The sequence below is a fragment of the Macaca mulatta genome, chromosome 1 (genome assembly GCF_049350105.2).
Source record: "Macaca mulatta isolate MMU2019108-1 chromosome 1, T2T-MMU8v2.0, whole genome shotgun sequence".
In the NCBI taxonomy this organism is placed as follows: Eukaryota; Metazoa; Chordata; class Mammalia; order Primates; family Cercopithecidae; genus Macaca; species Macaca mulatta.
The window spans coordinates 52147496-52167989 of NC_133406.1; positions in this window are offsets into that span (position 1 = coordinate 52147496).

Below are 20494 nucleotides of genomic sequence, written 5' to 3' on the forward strand. Positions count from 1 at the left end.
ACAAACATATGGAACAGGTGCTTTTAACATCTTTAAGAAAACTGAATTGCAAAGAAATTGTTTTATCTTCACAGATGAAAACAGCTAATTTGTGTTTGAGTTGCTATCTGGACAGTGACTGTATGGCTCCATAAACCTGCTGTAAACTATCAGTGTGTACTAATTTTCTTGAAATATACATAAATCTGTAGATGCCAGTATAAACATAGACAATATGCCTGAAAATATGAAACATAAATGTACCTGAAGAAACAGATATATCGTGCCGTTCTCCTAACCAAATTGTCTAGGGTTGTCAAGAAAAGGTCTATCTGAGGAAGACTCAAAATAAATGTATTAGGCCTAAGATAGAGAATTGGGTTAAATTTAGATAAATAAAAACATTTTACAAAATCATTCACTGGCTTAGTGTGTGTATGTGTGTGTGTATGCACTATATAGATATATTTTAACAAAATTAATGATTTTAGTCAACATCAAATGAAATAGTATTTTCCTTATGTTATATAGTCAGTTGAATAATTCCTGTACAAAAATAATTAACGCAGTGTGTTTAACATCTTGAACCTATGTCAAAACCCTTACAGAAAAGAAAAACATGTTTAATCCAATTTTGAATCATACTCAAGACAGAAGTACACCTACCCCTAGTAAAAGTATACATAATTTCTTCAAACCAAGAAACATGTATACTTTTGCCCCCTTTTTTTTTGAGTTTTATGAAAACAGCAGTTGCCTGCATTTTATAAATTCTTTTTAGATTCATGAGAATTTTCCCAGTGTGTTTTATAAAAATGATTTAAAATGTAGCATATTTTCCATAAAAGCCTTCTCATTTATTTTTAGATTGGACCATGTAACTGCTTTTCTAGCATAGTTTTACTGCAAACTTACTATTTTATATGCATCAAAAGAATGGGCAAGAAGTTGATTTTATTCATCACTGTATGTTTAATAGCAATAGACTTGACAATAAATAACTATTGAACTGAAGTAAGTTAATTAATTACGCTGTAAGTAAAAAATAATAATAAAAATAAAAAATCCAGGGGAATAAACAGTGTACCTGATTTTCACTTTGAAGGAAGTAGATGTCCTAAGTATGAAAATTCTGCCCAGCTGTTAGTATCAATTTAGGCTGATCCTCACTTACATGCGATCATAAATCCTGAAACATAGGAGAAAGTAAATATTTGATTATTTATTTATTCTCTAAATAGAAATGGAAGAATATAACAGAAAATTTTAAAATATTTGATTCTTAAGCCTTATACGTAGCATATTTTGTGAAGACTATGAAAAAGTCAGGAATAACTAATGAAATACATTTTAACTTATAATCAAAATATAAAAGAAAATATATTTTATAAATGAACTCATAAGAAAACTGAAAGAAGTTCAAGTCATGTAATTTTGCATTTTAATTTAAATATAATAAATTACAAACATAAAAGTATTACCATATGTTTTAACCATTCCCATTAGGGTTTCTAATTTTCCACTAGGTTTAAGATAATGATTTTTAAAAAATAATGAGAGAAGAAAATAAAGGCATATATGTTATACAGCTAAAAATCCAAGGAAAAAGTCAAGCGGAGTGATAAAATGTTTCAAAATCCTCTTTTATATTTTGTTATTAATAACTCAACCTGATAAAACAAGTTTCTCTAGCTACACGATATATGAGCAGTTTGATCATATACTTTCTCCTGACAAGAGCTAAAGCTTACAAAGAAAGCTTTTGCCTTAGAACTTCTGGAAGGTTGTTTTTCACAGACTTGAGCCCGGCTTAACAAGCTTATTCCAGCCTGAGAGCCTGCTCCCTGCCATTCTTACATTAGCCTCACATCGGGCACACGTTCCCCTTTTGTGCTAACTGGGTTCCTTTGATTGCTTCATTTGGGCCTGAAATCAGAAGAGTGATGCTGACATAACCCAGGAGACTCCTGTGTCATCTCACACCAGGGATAATCAGGTAAAACCAATGCAAAGGAGTCTGCTGCCCTGATGGAGCAGTAGGAAAGATACAAAATTGGTCCTTGCTCTCCCTTCATATTTTGATGTAGAAAAATGCTACCAAACTTGTAATATGCATGTGTGTGTGTACGCATATATATATATGTGTGTGTGTGTGTGTTTGTATATATGTGTGTGTATATATATATATGCATATGCATACACACACACACAATTTTGAAACTGATAGAGAAAAGCAAAACTTATTTTGAAGGAGATTTTCAAAATAAAAATTTAAAAGGCATCTCAAAAACAAAAGTATTTAATTTTAACTGCCTCCTCAAGCCTCATCTTTCCGTATTTCTGTGATGTAAATATCTACATCACTTAGTCACCCAAGTTAGAAAATGTGCCTGCAATATCTTCCCTGAATACCTTCTATTAGAATTATTCTCTTTGTTAAAATGCCATTCTATTTATTTATTTTTTATTGTAATTTTTTTTTTTTTTTTTTTTTTTGAGGCAGAGTCTCACTCTGTCACACAGGCTTGAGGGCAGTGGTGTGATCTTGGCTCACCACGATCTCCACTCCTGGGTGCAAGTGATTCTCATGCCTCAGTCTCCTGAGTAGCTGGGATTACAGGTGCCCACCACCATGCCCGGCTAATTTTTGTATTTTTAGTAGAGATGGCATTTTGCCATGTTGACCAGGCTGATCTCGAACTCCCGAACTCAGGTTATCCACTGCCCAGGATTACAGGCGTAAGCCACTGCACCTAGCCCATTGTATTTTTTATAAAATTAAATTTTAGAATTCCCACACTAATCTGTGCATTTTTCATTAAGAGCCAGTATAATTCCTCTAGGGACTAAGGGTCTCATATATCAGTATTTGCATCCTGTATAATCACTTTTGCTACTATTAAATGCATGCTTTTTTTCTGTAAGAAATTCTCATTTTATTAATATAAGTAATTTAAAACTATTGCATAAGGAATAAGTCATTTTTTAATGTGTTACTTAAAAATAAACAGTGTTCTTACTCTTAGCTGCAGAAGACTCTGATTTTGCCTTTGCTGTCTTAATTTGAATATTAATAAGCGTTAGTGTTGTTTTAAATATCTTTTCTGATAGAAGTAAACAAGATAAAATTGGAAAAATGTAAAGAAGAAAACATCTAGGGACACACCGTTACAGTTAAGGAGAACTTTCGCAAGATTGGTGGTATAAAATCATTTCTCAGAATACAAAAATCAGCATTCTACCAGCAATCAATTGTTAGAAAACATAAACTTACTTAAAATGCATTTTAGAAAGGCACCAAAATGTAAATAATTTAGGAATAAATTTACCAAAATATGTTTATGGATTTTAAGGAGAAAATAATATACTATTGAGAGAAGTTGAATAAGTGTAAAATAAATCAAAATATGCAGCCTATTCACTAGCTGAAATACAGAGTGCCATAAAGATATTTATTTTTCCCAAATTAATCTATAGATTTAATTCATTTCAATGTCAATTTTCTGTATGTTGAGTATGTATATATGTGTGCATGTTTGTGTGTGTGAACATTGACAGATATTATAATATGTATGTAAGTGGAAAGGACCAAGAATGCCCAAGATACTTTTGAAGAATAACATGGTGGGACATCTTGATCTACTAGATGTACCCTCTAAATTTACCATGCTACATGCTTACTCTTGGATATTTAACGTAGAAAACTATATATGCACCAGGAAATGTGTGCAAGATTATTATCAATTTTTTATCACCTCTAATATGTATAATGTATTTGTGTTAGGATCATTTCAAGTCCTCTATTCCAGCTATTTTGAAATGTATAACACATTGCTATTAACTAAAGTCACCTTACTCTGCTATTGAACATGAGAACTTACTCCTATTTAACTGTTTGTTTTTTACCTATTAACCAACTTCTCTTTATCCCTCTGTTCTCATCCGCACACCCTTTTCAGCCTCTGGTATCTACTTCTATTCTCTGTCTTCATGAGATAATCTCCTTTTGCTCATACATTTGTGTGATAACGTGATATTTGTCTTTCTGTGCCTGGCTTATTTTACAGGAGTGTTTTATTTAAAAATACCAGCCACAGTCTCCAGAATGGCCACATAAAGTGGCTACAGTGTTGCCTTGCAAGACACACAATGAAATGTGTTTATATTTTAGCTTCAATATGATGCTAAATTTTCACTTTTACAGATTTGCAAATGATATTGCCACTATTCTGTCTGTACCCATAGATCTTACATAAGCTATGTCAATATTTGTTCAATGTAACTTTTTTTCTCTAGATAGAAACATGCTAAGACGTAATATTTAGGTTGAGTTAGAAATAAAGCTAGAAGAGAAATGGAAAACTAGAAGCTGTGAATTCTGAGGCTAATAAAAAAAGTAATTTGGACCTTACGATACAACTAGGTTAACTATTTTGAAATGATACTGTATTACTTTCTGGATAGGGATTAAATGAGTGGGCCTGTTGTGGTACTTGCGATTATTTCATATTAGTGGGATAATATTTGAAACAATGTGATTTAAATAAAAAACTATATGTGTGTTTTTAACCAAATATCTGTTTAATGTATAAAATACTAAGAATAACTGCTTTACATATGGCATATTGAATAATTTCTAACTCATTGTCTCTATTGTTTTAATATGACTAAAAAACTTATTTTTTTCTTTTCTTTTTAATTTTTTAAATTATTTTGTGACTCTGATTCCAATGGACATAGATGATAGGCTACATGTAGTTTCCTGACCCCCCCAAAACAACCTATGTGCTGGCCAGCAAATTAGGAGGTGAAACCTAGTATAAAAACCTAGTGTGACAACACAAACAACAACAAAATTTAAAAATTAAATAAAAAACAGCACTACAATTGTCTGTAAAACAGGGATAGCTTTAATTTTCTATGTCATTCAGATTTTATTTCTTTGGAGAATACAGAGAAATATTAAATCTATAATAAGATTAACAATAATGGAAACAGAGGAAAGCAGATTTCTGGAGAGTTCTTCAGCTCGATTGAAAACGAAACACTTGAGCAACGGTTTTCAACCCTTAGTGTGGTATTAGAATCACCTAGGGCTTTTAAAAAATACTTAACGCCACTTCTCTCCCCAGAGGTAATGATCGCTCTTCGATGGCACCTAGATAACAGAATATTAAAAAAAAATCTCCAGGTGCTTCTAACATGCAGTCCACATGGAGAAGTGCATTAAACTCGACAAATACTTTTAGCAAAAATCCCTAGATTGGTAGGCTTCATATAGTTGCAGACTCCAGGAAACCTGCTGTATTAGGGCAAGTTTCAGCTGTCTGTACCGCATAACTCCCCACATCTAACACACAAAGTGTATCTTTCTCTCATGCAGAAGTCCAGAGGTAGGCAGTCCAAAGCTAGTAAAAGTGACTTTACTGTTAGGGACTCATTCTCCCTTATAATAAAGAAGAATAGAATAAATGCTGGAGAAGAAACCAAAACTCAAACACACTGAATAGTGCTATTTTTCTGCTCTCAGATCCTTGAGCAGTCCCCTTTCAAATGCCTTTAGAAAATCTGGTGTTAAACCAATTTGAACAGTCTTTCTTTACTTCTTCCTCCCTTTCCTTCCTCCCTTTCCTTCCTTCCTTCTTTCCTTCCTTCCTTCCTCCCTCCCTTCCTTCCTTCCTTCCTTCCTTTCTTCCTTCCTTCCTTTTCTCTCTCTCCTTTCTTTCTCTTTTCTCTTTTTCTTTCTTTTCTTTCTTTCTCTTTCTTTCTTTCTTTCTTTCTTTCTTTCTTTCTTTCTTTCTTTCTTTTTTCTTTCTTTCTTTCTTTTATTCTCTTTCTTTCTCTCTTTCTCTCCTCTCTTTCTCTCTTTCTGTCCTCTCTTTCTTTCTTTCTCTTTTTTGTCTCTCTCTTTCTTTTTCTTTCTCCTTTTTTTTTCTTTTCTTTCTTTCTCAGGGTCTCTCTGTCGCCCAAACTGGAGTGCAGTGTCAAGATCTTGGCTCACTGCAACCTCTACCTCCCAGCTCAAGATATCCTCCCACCTCAGCCTCCCAACTAGCTGGGATTACAGGCATGTGCTGCCACACTTGGCTAATTTATTTTTATTTATTTTATTTTATTTATTTATTTATTTATTTATTTAATTTTTGAGATGGAGTCTTACTCTGTTTCCCAGGGTGGAGTGCAGAGGCACGATCTTGGCTCACTGCAACCTCCACCTCCCTGGTTCAAGCAATTCCTCTGTCTCAGCCTCCCGAGTAGCTGGGATTACAGGTGCACACCACCACGCCTGACTAATTTTTTTGTATTTTTAGTAGAGATGGGATTTCACTATGTTAGCCAGACTGGTCTTGAACTCCTGACCTCAGGCAATCTGCCCTCCTCGGCCTCCCAAAGTGCTGGGATTACAGGAGTGAGCCACTGAGCCTGACTGGCTAAATTTTTAATTCTTTGTAGAGACAAGCCCTCTCTGTATTGCTCTGGCTTAAACACATTTCGTTGTTAAAGAACGTCTCGTCCTTCAATATACAGAAAACCATTCTGAATTTCAAAGGAAATAGAATATTGGTTATCAAGTTTATTTGAAACGAGACTCTAAAAATAAAAATCTGTGTCTTTGTCTTTACAGTGCAGTCTAAGTAGGCAGAATATTAGTTTGGAAACACTATAGTACATATTTCATTATGGTTATACATATATACAACTATACTTTTTGCACTTATTTCTACTAATAATTTTAAGTATAAGATTTAAATATTTCAGAATATCAAAATAAATTTTAAAATGGATAATTATTTGCATATTTTTTATATTTAGTTATAATTTTACAGGAATCAATTAAGCCTGTTCTATTTTCACATAACCCCAGGGAAGGATGTTGCAGTTAATCATGCATCATACCAGGCTTTCTTCAGCCCTAACACTGCTATTTGAACAGGAGGATCTGGTTAATAAATTAAATAAGAGCAATTAAGATATCCTATTATGAGATATTAATTTTCATGTTATGCCTCAAAGGAGATATATCTCTCCCCGTGGAAAAGGACTTAAAATATCTCTTCTTTCATGTAAGATTCAGTTTCATGGTGCTTATTCCAATGAAAATATACTCTAATATTATGGTAAAAATGCAGGACAAATAAATGTTTAGGGTTCCTAATGGCTTTCACATTTTTAATCAAATAAACTCAGAAACTAACACTTCATTTAAATATAAATGATTAAACTCAGAGGCTTTATGCTACCTTCATGCATTACACACCATTAATGGGAACAAAGCCTCTTTTGAACTGAAGACTCAGCACACAGAGATGGTATTTTATGTTCGCACCCAAGAAAAAATATAAAACCTAACATTTTGACATTAAGAACTCCAAAACCAGAGCACATGAGATTTCAAGCACTGAAGAAATCTAGAGAAAGAGAGAACTATTACTATAGTTCTATACAAAATTAAGGATAGTTACCTGTTCCTTACTTTCTAAGAATTAGGTTTGTCATCATATCTCTGATTATTATTAGAGATTGTTCAACATGTGTACACTGTAGATCTAGTTGTTTTCAACAAAACTTTGTTGTTTACATAATGTCCTAAGGTAGAGAGTCCTATAAGATGTAGTATACAAAATGCCCTGGCCTAATTGTTTATTATTTCACTCTTTAAATCAAGTTTCTGGTTTTAACATTAGTGAAGTAAGAAGAAAAGAAGACGTTATATAATTAACGAGGCTTATCCTGCCTATGCATGTTTTATATTTCAGTGTTTCATTCTTATTATAAATTAGACTAAATCAATAAGATTGTCTAAAATTTTGATATTTTATGGTTTTTAACATAAAAATATCTAATGATAAAACAAAATCTTAACCAAAAGTTCTGTAGAGTATTGCTGTAGTTAACTAAATACATTTTCACTATTTGACACGTATTATCTATTGGACACTTGTTATATTAATTTTGTCATGAAAACTAAAAATACATTGGACAATATAGATATTTCGATGATTAATAACTTCAGAGAGATTTTAGTATATTCACTCATGATCAAAATATAACATCTATAAGTATGGACAAGATTAAAAATTCTTGAACCCTGATGTAGGTTAAATCCAGAATAGCTTCAAAGAAAATTTATTAGTTTTTAATATATCCATGAAAGTATTCATTATGATTTTGTGCTTTTAAAGACAAGCATCGTTATAATTTAAATATATTATTTGATTAATGTCTATCATTTTTAGAGGAATTAAAGCTTTATGACAACAGATTTTATGCCTCCTTCAAAAATCATTATCTTAGGCCTATGATTATGTACGTAATAAAATAAATTAATTAAATTGATAAAGTAAAATCACAGGGAGCAAATTTAGTTATAGAAGGCCTTTTATTATACAGAATCTAATTTACTAAAACTTTACTACATTAAAATATTGCATTATGATTTTATGTTACTTTAATCTTTCTAGGAAATACATGTATTTTATTATGTCATTTTATAACAATCTAGAAACTTAAGACTAAATATTATTTTTCATGTTAAAGTTACTAAACTTGATTTATAGATGGTAATTTTTATATTCCCCAGGTACATATTTGGTTAGTGGCAAAGTGTTGACTAACCTAGAATCCTTGAATCTCTTGCACTATTCTAAAGTTTGCACTTGAGTAAATATGGCTAAATCAAGTGAGATAACTAATAGAATTCAAACTCAGTTTGAGCCATATATTAGGAATTCACACACTGAAAAGTGAACATTAGATTACTTACTCAAAATATATATAAATTTATAAAACACTCATGATGACTATTAAGTGTTAGGTGGAATTTATATAGATTCACTTGATTAAATGATGAAACCCCCCTCTATTACTAGTTTGTTAAGCATTCTTATATGAATAGCTATTGACTGTAACAAATTGCTGCTGCTTCATCTTGTGAAATGATTATCAAAATTCTATTAATGGGATGTATAACATTATTTACTTTTTATATGATAAACCAAACTTTATTCCCTGGAATACGTCAAATTTAGTCATATGTTAACGTTTTTATATATTGCAGAATACATTTAGTTAATATTGTATAGAATTTTATATCTAAATGAATAAATTTGACCAATAAATTTCTTTCTTTTAATATCTTTACCATGTTTATGCAAATATTATATTCACAAAATATTGTTTTGCAATACTAATAGCAAATAAAATACACTTACAGATAAAGGTCATTACTGGGGATAAAAGAATATCTCACAAATGTTATTGCTAATTAACAGGAAAAATACTTAATTTCTGTAAATCTAAATATATAACCTGAAAATACATTAAGCAAAGTGACAGAACAAAAGGAAAAAGAAGCAAATTCACAAAATAGGTTATGAAATACTGTTCTCCTAATAACTAGCAGAAAAAAGGCTAAAATTTATTAAATATATAAAAGTTAAAATACATAAAAATTGCAAACATGAAAATAAAAATAGATGAAAATAAAAATATTATTTTCATAGAACTCTGCATTGAGCTGTTATCAGGAATTTTTTTTTTAAATTTATTTATTATTATTATACTTTAAGTTGTAGGGTACATGTGCATAACGTGCAAGTTTGTTACATATGTATACTTGTGCCATGTTGGTGTGCTGCACCCATCAACTCATCATTTACATCAGGTATAACTCCCAATGCAATCCCTCCCCCCTCTCCCCTCCCCATGATAGGCCCCGGTGTGTGATGTTCCCCTTCCTGAGTCCAAGTGTTCTCATTGTTCAGTTCCCACCTATGAGTGAGAACATGCGGTGTTTGGTTTTCTGTTCTTGTGATAGTTTGCTAAGAATGATGGTTTCCAGCTGCATCCATGTCCCTACAAAGGACCCAAACTCATCCTTTTTTATGGCTGCATAGTATTCCATGGTGTATATGTGCCACATTTTCTTAATCCAATCTGTCACTGATGGACATTTGGGAAGACACATGCACACGTATGTTTATTGCAGCACTATTCACAATAGGAATTTTATTGTCTGTATGCTTCACATTCATAAGACATTATCATTGCTTTATAGAAGCAGTTTAGATTTGTCCATACATCTATGTCTTCAGTGCTCTTCATTGTTTTCTGAATATCTGTGCCTTTTTCTGTCTCAAGTCTACTATTTGCTACATTGTTCAGCACAGTTATTTTGGTGAAAATATCTCGGATTTTTTCAGAAAATGTATGCTTTTAATCTTCATTTTCAGAAGGGGAGCACGTTTGCTACAAATAGATTCTACATTAGCAGTTATTTTATGTTGATATCTAAACATGCAATTCTATAGTCTTGTGGCTTTGTTTTTTTTTTTTCTGGGGAACCCATCCAGCTGTGAATCTTATTTTTGCTTACTCTAATAACATATGCGTATCCTACCCTCATCTGGTTGCTCTTAAAATGTGTCCTTTGTAGGGACATGGATGTAGCTGGAAACCATAATTCTTAGCAAACTATCACAAGAACAGAAAACCAAACACCGCATGTTCTCACTCATAGGTGGGAACTGAACAATGAGATCACTTGGACTCAGGAAGGGGAACATCACACACCGGGGCCTATCATGGGGAGAGGGGAGGGGGGAGGGATTGCATTGGGAGTTATACCTGATGTAAATGACGAGTTGATGGGTGCAGCACACCAACAAGGCACAAGTATACATATGTAACAAACCTGCACATTATGCACATGTACCCTACAACTTAAAGTATAATAATAATAAATAAATTAAAAAAAAAAATTTACCCTTTAATGTCCAGTGTTTATGATTTGCCCTAATATGGGCTGATATATACTCATCATGATTTGGATTTACGGAATTTCTTAAACATGTGGCTCTACGCCTTTTTGCAAATATTGCTTCTATTCTTTTCCTTCTCTCTGTATTCTCATTTTTTGACTCAATTGTAATATGTTAGACCTTTTTACCATGTTTCCTACATATTTTATGTTATTTTTAAATTTCCCAATCATTTTTTCTCTGTGTGTTTAAATCTAGGTTTCTTTGCTGTGATTTTTCCAGTGACTTTTTTTGTTTGTTGGTTTTTGTTTTTGCTTTGTTTTGTTTTTAGAGGGACTCTCATTGTGTCCGCAGGCTGCTGTGCAGTGATGCGATCTCGGCCCACTGCAACCTCCACCTTCCAGGTTCAAGTGATTCTCTTGCCTCAGCCTCCAGAGTAGCCAGGATTACAGGTGCGCGCCACCACGCCTGGCTAATTTTTGCATTTTTAGTAGAGGTGGGGTTTCACCTTGTTGGTCAGGCTGGTCTCGAACTCCTGACTTTAGATGATCCGTCCTCAGCCTCGCAAAGCGCTGGGATTGTAGGCGTGATTCATGGTGCCTGACTCCAGTGACATTCTTTATTCACCTGTGTTTCAAGAGTTGTCAAATACATCTATTGAATTCTTAATTCAGTTGCTGTCATTTTGGGTTTTAAAATTTCTATTTGAAAACATTGTGTATATTCCAATTATCTTTTTATATTTTTCAGGTTGTCATTAATTTATTGAATTTATTAATCCAGGAATTTGGCTTACATGAAAGTAGATTTGAGTTTTTGTAAAGACTGTTCCTTTTATAGTTTCTTCTATGCCTATATTTTAGCTTATATGAGCTCCAACTTTTGAGTTTTTAATCAGTAACCCTTCTTTTTGCTGATCTCTGAACTGTGGTTTTATCTACCTGTTCTCTTTGAACTGGTTGAAGCTCTGTTCAGTTCCTCAGCCTTTTATGTTTTTGGCCCTAACTTTACAATTGGCCAAAGCCTTAAGGGAAATAGTGGATCTAAACACTTTGCTTCCCTTATCTTCAGATTCTAGACACTTCAATTTTTTTTATTATTCTTTAAGTTCTAGGGTACATGTGCACAACGTGCAGGTTTGTTACATATGTATACATGTGCCATGGTGGTGTGCTGCACCCATTAACTCATCATTTACATTAGGTATCTCTCCTAATGCTATCTTTTCCCCCTTCCCCCACCCCACAACAGGCCCCAGTGTGTGATGTTCCCCACCCTGTGTCCAAGTGTTCTCATTGTTCAATTCCCACCTATGAGTGAGAACATGCAGTGTTTTGTTTTCTGTCCTTGCAATAGTTTACTCAGAATGATGGTTTCCAGCTTGATCCATGTCCCTATAAGGGACATGAAATCATCATTTTTTATGGCTGCATACTATTCCATGGTATATATGTGCCACATTTTCTTAATTCAGTCTATCATTGATGGCTTTTTGGGTTGGTTCCAGGTCTCTACCATTGTGAATAGTGCTGCAATAAACACACGTGTGCATGTGTCTTTATAGCAACATGATTTATCACCCTTTGGGTATACACCCAGTAATGTGATGACTGGGTCAAATGGTATTTCTAGTTCTAGATCCTTGAGGAATCACCACACTGTCTTCTACAATGGTTGAACTAGTTTACAGTGCCACCAACAGTGTAAAAGCATTCCTATTTCTCAACATCCTCTCCAGCATCTGTTGTTTCCTGACTTTTTAATTATTGCCATTCTAACTTGTGTGAGATGATATCTCATTGTGGTTTTGATTTGCATTTATCTGATGGCCAGTGACAATAATTTTTTATGTGTCTGTTGGCTGCATAAATGTCTTCTTTTGAGAAGTGTCTGTTCATGTCCTTTGCACACTTTTTGATGGGGTTTGCTTTTTTTCTTGTAAATTTCTTTAAGTTCTTTGTAGATTCTGGATATTAGCCATTTGTCAGATGGGTAGATTGTAAAAATTTTCTCCCATTCTGTAGGTTGCCTGTTAACTCTGATGGTGGTTTCTTTTACTGTGCAGAAGCTCTTTAGTTTAATTAGATCCCATTTGTCAATTTTGGCTTTTGTTGCCATTACTGTTGGTGTTTTAGTCATGAAGTCCTTGCCCATGCCTATGTCCTGCATAGTATTGCCTAGGTTTTCTTCTAGGGTTTTTATGGTTTTAGGTCTAACATTTAAGTCTTTAATCCATCTTGAATTAATTTTTGTATAAGGTGTAAGGAAGGGATCCAGTTTCAGCTTTCTACATATGGTTAGCCAGTTTTCCCAGCACCATTTATTAAATAGGGAATCCTTTCCCTATTTCTTGTTTTTGTCAGGTTTGTCAAAGATCAGATGGTTGTAGATGTGTGGTATTATTTCTGAGGGCACTGTTCTGTTCCATTGGTCTATATCTCTGTTTTGGTACCAGTACCATGCTGTTTTGGTTACTGTAGCCTTGTAGTATAGTTTGAAGTCAGGTAGCATTGCCTTCAGCTTTGCTCTTTTAACTTAGGATTGTCGTGGCAATGCGGGCTCTTTTTTGGTTCCATTAAAGTAGTTTTTTCCAATTCTGTGAAGAAAGTAATTGGTAGCTTGATGGGGATGGCATTGAATCTATTAATTACCTTGGGCAGTACGGCCATTTTCACAATATTAATTCTTCCTATCCATGAGCATGGAATGTTCTTCCATTTGTTTGTGTCCTCTTTTATTTTGTTGAGCAGCAGTTTGTAGTTCTCCTTGAAGAGGTCCTTCACATCCATTGTAAGTTGGATTCTTACGTATTTTATTGTCTTTGAAGCAATTGTGAATGGGAGTTCACTCATGATTTGGCTCTCTGGTTGTCTGTTATTGGTGTAAAGGAATGCTTGTGGTTTTTGCACATAGATTTTCTATCCTGAGACTTTGCTGAAGTTGCTTATCAGCTTAAGGAGATTTTGGGCTGAGACGATGGGATTTTCTCAATATACAATCACGTCATCTGCAAACAGCGACACTTTGACTTACTCTTTTCCTGATTGAATACCCTTTATTTATTTCTCCTGCCTGATTGCCCTGGCCAGAACTTCCAACACTATGTTCAATAGGAGTGGTGACGGGGCATCCCTGGCTTGTGCCAGTTTTCAAAGAGAATGCTTCCAGTTTTTGCCCATTCAGTATGACATTGGCTGTGGGTTTGTCACAAATGGCTCTTATTATTTTGAGATATGTCCAATCAATACCGAATTTATTGAAAGTTTTTAGCATGAAGGTCTGTTGAATTTTGTCAAAGGCCTTTTCTGCATCTATTAAGATAATCTTGTGGTTTTTGTCTTTGGTTCTGTTTATATGATGGATTATGTTTATTGATTTGTGTATGTTGGACCAGCTTTACATCCCAGGGATGAAACCAACTTGATCGTGGTGGATAAGCTTTTTGATGTGCTGCTGGATTCAGTTTGCCAGTATTTTATTGAGAATTTTTGCATTGATGTTCACCAGGGATATTGGTCTAAAATTCTCTTTATTTGTTTTGTCTCTACCAGGCTTTGGTATCAGGATGATGCTGGACTCATAAAATGAGTTAGGGAGGATTTCCTCTTTTTCTATTGATTGGATTATTTTCAGAAGGAATGGTACCAGCTCCTCTAAGATGTTCTTTGAAACCAATAAGAACAAAGACACAACATACCAGAATCTCTGGGACATATTTAAAGAGTGTATAGAGGGAAACTTATAGCACTAAATGCCCACAAGAGAAAGCAGGAAAGATCTAAAATTGACACCCTAAAATCACAATTAAAAGAACTAGAGAAGCAAGAGCAAACACATTCAAAAGCTAGCAGAAGGCAAGAAATAACTAAGATCAGAGCAGAACTGAAGGAGGTAGAGACACAAAAAAAACCCTTCAAAACATCCATGAATCCAGGAGCTGGAAAAGATAAACAAAATTGATAGACCGCTAGCAAGACTAATAAAGAAGAAAGAGAGAAGAACCAAATAGACACTATAAAAAATGATAAAGGGGATATCACCACAGACCCCACAGAAATACAAACTATAATCAGAGAATACTATAAACACCTCTATGCAAATAAACCAGAAAATCTAGAAGAAATTGATAAATTCCTGGACACATACACCCTCCCAAGACTAAACCAGGAAGAAGTGGAATCCCTGAATAGACCAGTAACAGGCTCTGAAATTGAGACAATAATTAATATCCTACCAACCAAAAAAAGTCCAGGACCAGGCCGGGTGCAGTGGCTCAAGCCTGTAATCCCAGCACTTTGGGAGGCTGAGACGGGGGGATCACGAGGTCAGTAGATCGAGACCATCCTGGCGAACACGGTGAAACCCCATCTCTACTAAAAGAAATACAAAAACCCAGACGGTGGCGGGCACTTATAGTCCCATCTACTCGGGAGGCTGAGGCAGGAGAATGGCGTAAACCCGGGAAGCAGAGCTTGCAGTGAGCTGAGATCCGGCCACTGCACTCCAGCCTGGGTGACAGAGTGAGACTCTGTCTCAAAAAAAAAAAAAAAAATAAGTCCAGGACCAGACGGATTCACAGACACTTCAATTTCTTGATACCTTGCTAGAACTTTGATGCCTTTGCATAGACTTTAATTTTCATTTCTATTTTTTTTTTCTAGATGGTCTCAGTGGGAGTGTGTCTATGTTAAGCTTATCCAGTAATTGCTAAAAGCAGAATTGTTTTACTTCTCACCTAGATTTTTTGATGATAAACTTCACTGCGATAGAAAAAAATGTAGTAGGTAGAATTTCTAACCAATTCTGTCTTGAAGAAGATGAATTTGAGATATCAATGGGAAACACTAATAATACAAATTTCCACATGTCAGTTGGAGACACATTTTGATTTTTCTGTGAGTTTCATGTCATGGACTTGACTTGATTATTAAATCCAGTAAAATAGATAAATTCTAATAGGAATACAGCTTTGGAGGAAAACAAAAATCTAGAAAAAAGCTCTGTGGAATTGCAAAAGTTTAGAGTTCAGTGAGAGCAACATTGGTGAAAAAGAAAATGCTAGCAGCAAGCAAAGAGAAAGCAATAAAATCCAGATAATGTTTTGCTCTAAAATCTAAAAGATGAAAAATAATTTAAGAAAGGGAGAATATTCAATAGTGAAAAACAACTTATACGTTTGAGTAAGATGAATCCAGAAATGTATCTACTGGGCATGGAGTTATGGAGCTATTCCACTAGAATTATGGTACAGGACAGAAACGAATGGAGTAAAAGTGAATACTATAATTCCATTATTTCTTGCAATTTTGTGAACGACAAAACCTTAAAAAGCTTCCACCTTAAAACACCAAGTAATATTGTACACAACATAACACATATCGTTTTAAATGCATAACTGCATTTACAGGAACATAAGAAAAAATTTCTAGAGGCTAGAAACAAAGAAAGCACTGGAAACAAGGCTATGGGTTGAAACATAAGCTCCCGCTATCAGTCTCTGTAATAATAAAGCTTGCATTTTAAACACTGCATAATAATGTTACAAAATACAATACATATTACACAATGTTGAAAGTAAATGATACAATTACACAAAACAAACATGAGGTATAATTAAAACAGAAGTTAGAATAGAATGTTTAGCAGATGCATATATTCAAACAGAAAGACTGAAAATTAATGAACTAAACATAGACATAGGAAATAAGAAAAAGATAAATAGAACAAATCTAAAAGGAGTAAGAAAAGAAAATTAAAGAGTTCAAAGACAGAATTAATAAATAGAACATAACTTGAGAGAGTCACCATAGGTAAAAACTGGTTCTTTGAAAATGTGAATAGAAAATTCTCTGTTGAGTTTGGACAAAAAAGTACAGAAAAAAATGGTATTATGAAATTTAAAGAAATAGGGAAGAATATGAACAACTTTTAAACAATAGATAGACATATTGAATGTTAAATTTCACAACTGAACAATTTCATAGAAAATTTGTGGTTAACAGGAATGATTCATAAGAAATAGGAATCCTAAATGAACATATAATAATTATAAAATGATGTAGTAATAACGAGCAACAACAATAAAAAATGTAAAAATAAACTACGATTTTGTAGGAGGTTTTATTAAACATTCTAAGGAAATATTATTTTACTCTCATACAAACTTTAAGATGAGATTCCAATTTTATTATGATTGTATATCTTTGACTGCAAAACTACTAGGGAGATGTAAAGATGCAAATTGCAACCATTTTTACTTAGCAGATATATCAATATGTTAAATAAAAGAAAAGCAATATAAATCAAGCAAAGTATGAAAAAAACAGTATATATTGATCAAGTTTGGTTGTTTCAAGGAGTAAAAGACTGATTCTACACTTAAAACTCTGTCAACGTAATTTACTATATGAACATGATCAAAAGAACAAAAAAAGATTCATCTAAGTAGATGTAGTAGAGAATTTAATAAAACTGAAGTCATTTACCTTTTAAAAATAGTATTTGTAGTAATTAGCTACTGGTCCACTCTTAGTCAAGTAGCTCCTGGAAGAGCCTCAGTTTCCCTCTCTGAGAACTGCCTCATAGGGTTGTTGTGTGGATGAAAGGAGAGAAGGTGGGTTCAGTGCTTACTCCCAGAAGCTGACATATGGTGGCACCCAGGTAGCTGTGATGCAGGATAATGAGTGGTGAGTGCCACCTGCTTATGGAAGCATAGGAAAAAAACGGAAATTCTGCTTGGGCATGATCAGGGAGAGCTATGGAGAAGATGAGTAATGTGCTTGGTTTAAAAGATGCACAGTCTCGGACATTAGCTCTCTTTGGGACCATAAAAGAACACTAGTGTTCAGAATATACTGAGGACATCCTTGTCATCACTGGAGTCACTTTCTGAGACATTTACATATATTTCCAGAATACACCATCTTCACGTCTATCTGAAATGTTTGTGCTGTATCTTCTCCTGAATGTATGTATTATGTTGTCATTGGAAACTATAACCCAACCCTCAAGAACCTACTCATATATCCTTAAATAGTTTTTTAAAAACTCCTCTTTGAGTTTTGTGTGGATCTCTACAGTGCAACCACTTACCTTACTATGTTTCATTAAGAATGATTTTTAAAGAACAGTTACTGAAAATGGTTAAGTAGCTGAACAAATGTGAATATATAAAAATGGTTACATAAGTACTTGTTTGTGAGTCAATCAGATGAGTCATTGTAACATGAATAATAAGTGACAGCTTCTGTAAATTAAATTTCTTTATAGAAGTTTATCTCATACAATGGCACTTTAATTCAAGATAATTTACAGTATTATTTTATATAGCCATTTTTTTCATTTTTAAAATTCTAGTTTAAATGCCCCACAATGTACAGTACACTTTTTGCATTATTTTGTTTACCTTGAATAAATGTTGCTTACAGTTATTTGTCTCTAACTTGCTTTTTACAGGAATCTTTAAAGGACCTGTTTACAGTGACTTAAAATACTAAGAATTGTGGAATTTAGCCTTTGGTTAACAGTTACTAAGTCTGTTACAATATATTTCTTCCTTTTTATTGTTGCCAAAAATGGCATTGTTTCTCTTTAGAGCTTATGTATCTTTCCCAAATGGCATTTTTCATTTTTTTTATTTTTAATTGACAAATAAGAACTGTATATATTGATAGTACACAACATGATGTTTTCAAATATGTATATATTGTAGCATGGCTAAATCATCCTAATTAACATATCAATGACCTCACAGGCTTATCACTGTTTTTTGTTGAGAACACTTAAAATCTCCCATCAATTTTCAAGTATATAATACATTGTGATTAAATATAGTTACCATGCTATGCAATAGCGCTCCTTAATTTGTAAATATCTGTCCTATTTCAATGTGTTCAAAAAATATAATCTGGAAGATAAAAATATGCACATATATCTATATTTGATTAAGCAAGGAAATCCCCAATTATTAAAATAGTTGTTAGCTGAGAGTTTATAGATACTCCATACATAATGTCCAAATACAAAAACCATTTCCTTTAAAACCATAAATTACTTAGAATGTTTAGATTATCACTTCTCTTATTGTTCTACAAGTCTTCCTAGCACAGTAAGACAGAAAGAGTAGAAAGATTAATAAGTCTGAATCAATGAAATCATTATTTTCATTTTATCTTTCCTTTTTCACATGAAACATAAGAAAACATAAGAAAATATTTTTTTTCTGGATTAGTCATGTTATTGGATATATAACCACATACTGAGATAAACTTCATTCTTATATACTAGTGTCAGATAATTCTGAAATGTAATTATACAAAATGTATTTATAATAGGAGCAAAGAGTAAAACTAATGAGAAACATCTATCAGAATATATTTTCATAAGCATAATTATAAACAACAGGGATCCCAGGGACATTCCAATACATATATAGAAACAACATATTAAAATGTTAACATTTCAGATCTTGAAGTATCATTCAACAAATAATTTGAGACAGATGACTGTATTCACAACTATTTATCCTACATATTAAAAACTGGTCTAGAATTTAATGCTTAAATATAAAGGTCAAATTATTTATACACACACACACACATTTATAAAGACGGTTGACAAATTAGCTGAAAGAAGAGATGTTTCTAACAGCACACAAAGTGAAAACAACAGAGGACAGAGGAAAAGATTAATAAATTTAATTACATTCATATTAAAGGTTTCCGGTTATGGAAAATACAAGTTTCAGTATCAACGTTGTTGTCCACTTATGTAAATTATAGTAACTCAATATTTAGATTTTCATTGTATAAGGAGAGTATATATTAAAGTGACAATATCTTAATGAATTGCAGCTGCGTAACATGAACCCTTCAGTAAATAGTCATACACTGATAAGCAAAAGAAAATGAGAAACGCTCTTGGATAATTTCGGCTGTCACATTTTGGGCCTTATGAAATGAATCCTGGATATGTGATTGAGTTGAAAGTCACTGACTGCCATTTTATTCATCTTTTTCAATCTCTGGTGAGCAAAACACTCAGGTGCCAACAATAGGCTACAAGGTAGCCAAAGTTTACTTTTGGTACAAATAGCATGAAAACCATTTACAACATATGTTTTAGTGGCAGGGATGTGAGTTTCACTCCACTGTAAATGGTTGAGTAAAATATGAAATCAACCTAGCAGAAATTTTTTTTCTAGTTTGTATTACTCTATGAATGACACAGTGGGATTTTTATGTATTTATTTATTTATTTTTATTGAGACAGGGCCACACTCTGTCACTCAGGCTAGAGTGCAGTGGTGTGATCTTGGCTCGCTGCAACCTCTGCTTTCTGGGCTCAAGCGATTCTTCAGCCTCAGCCTCCTGATCCTCCCAAAATGCTGGGATTACAGGCATAAGCCACCATGCCTGACCTCCCATGGTAGCATTTTTAATACTTCATATTCTCATCATAAATTCTTGTCTTAAAAATTCTATTGCTGCTGATACAGATGCAGAAATAACTTCACTCAATATTTAGTAGATTATACATTACTGGTTAAGTAAAGATTTTCACAATGCTGAATATTGCAAGAAAACTGGTTATATTTATAGATACATTCTTAATTTTAAAATAAAGATGAGATAATTTCCATGTCAATTCACTCAACTACCATTTAATGAAGGGGAAAAATACATTTTAGAAATTCATTGATCCTGATTTCCATCAATATTTAACATATTTTGACATTGATGGAAAGCTATAGTCTA